Below are 1,430 nucleotides of genomic sequence, written 5' to 3'. Positions count from 1 at the left end.
TCCGGTGCGGCCGGGTCTGGTGAGGGACCGGGTCGGAGCCTGCGGAGAGGCTGGAAACGGCGTCTCAGCCCGAGGGCGCTGCACGTGCAAAAGGGGGAGAGTGGACCGAACCGGAGGTGTGCTGCCCGGCCCCCGGGAGCGGCGGGAGCAAGTCCCCCGAACTCAAAGCCGGACTGACACCACCGAGGCCCCGAACCGTCAGCCACCGCGTGAAGATTGACACCGGGGAGTGGGGGGAGGCAGAAGGATGGGAGGAGCTGCCCCTGGGGGAGGGAGCAGGGGCCCCTCTCCTCTGCCAGGTGGGGATAACTCAGACCCTGCTCACAGATTGTGGGGTCCCTGGGACCGGGACATCGGCTCCTGGTGGCTGGGCGGTGGGCAGCTTGCAAGCAGGGGACCTCGCTGCAAAATCTTGCGTCCAGTGGTTTGGCTCTGAGTGGAGGGGTCTAGCTCCAAGCCCACCTAGCACACCGTAGGTAGATGAGGTTCCTAAATCTCCCAGCCCAAGACCCTGGACGGTGTAGACCTCTGCACCCCTGGGAGGGGGGACAGCCTTTAGGGGCTCCCATGGCTGGACCAAGTCTGATCTTTTTTTGGATCCAAAGTCAGACAGGAGGGAGGTGGGCAGGGGTGAACCACAGGTGAGGCTGGGTCTGGGAGGGGCCCCCTTATTCCCAGGGAGGGGACAGGTGGGGCAGGTGGTGGCTGACCTGCATTGGTGACCAGTGGGGGAAAGAGCGAGGCCACACCCAGGTACCCAGGTGGCTTGGAGAGTGGCCTCCTCACCTGCAGGGGCCCCCCGCCGGGCAGGCAGGGGGCAGTCGTGTGGGGGCCAGGCAGTGAGGAGTGGTCCTCCTTTCCCTTCCGCCCCTGCTTTTGGGCACCCACTCCCAGCCCCTCCTGCTGTCTGGACCAGACCAAGCGGGTCTCGGCCTGAACTCAAGTTAGACTTCAGGAAGAACTTCCAGGGGAAACGGGTGGCAGTGGGCGGACTGAGGGAGGTCAGTTAACAAGGCAGCTACCCCCTTCGTCCTGAGCCTTCCGAAGCCCACCTGCAAGCCCACCTGCAAGCGGTCTTCCAGAAGGCCCACCCTGTGGCCACGAGTGCCCCGGGCCACAGTGCTCTCTCTCTCTGCAGACCTGGTACCTGCTCTTGCAGGGGGCCATTCGGAGCTGTCCTGGACTCCTGCTCAGCTTGGGGTTAGCTAAGGTGGGCCCGAAGTAGGAGACCACACAGATGCCCCCAACTGCTCCTTGACCTTGGTAAGTCCTTGGCCCCTGGGTTTTTCCATTTGCTCCTGGGCAGGACCTCTGGCACCATGGACCCCGGGAGGCATTTGGAGAGGGCCTGGTGGGAGTAGGGAGGACCCGTGGACTCCCACAGGGTTTGTGTGGTGGCTCCTCGCTCCCCCAACCCCCAACCCCCAACC

General features: G+C 64.7%; 1 protein-coding gene across 2 annotated transcripts in view; it reads left to right on the top strand.

Annotated features, from left to right (window-relative positions):
* Positions 1–1,141: 1,141 nt before the first annotated feature.
* The window catches only part of AIFM3 (AIF family member 3), a 24,804-nt gene continuing 24,515 nt past the window's right edge, over positions 1,142–1,430 (top strand). For both annotated transcript variants that reach the window (XM_006140191.1, XM_006140189.1), the window contains exon 1: positions 1,142–1,263. The gene's annotated coding sequence lies outside the window, so the exon portion shown is untranslated. The remainder of the gene's footprint in view (positions 1,264–1,430) is intronic.

Source organism: Tupaia chinensis, unplaced genomic scaffold, assembly GCF_000334495.1.
Source record: "Tupaia chinensis unplaced genomic scaffold, TupChi_1.0 Scaffold000024_1, whole genome shotgun sequence".
Taxonomy (NCBI): domain Eukaryota; kingdom Metazoa; phylum Chordata; class Mammalia; order Scandentia; family Tupaiidae; genus Tupaia; species Tupaia belangeri.
The sequence above is the reverse complement of the archived record's forward strand: the minus strand, read 5'-3'. Positions and strand labels throughout refer to the sequence as shown.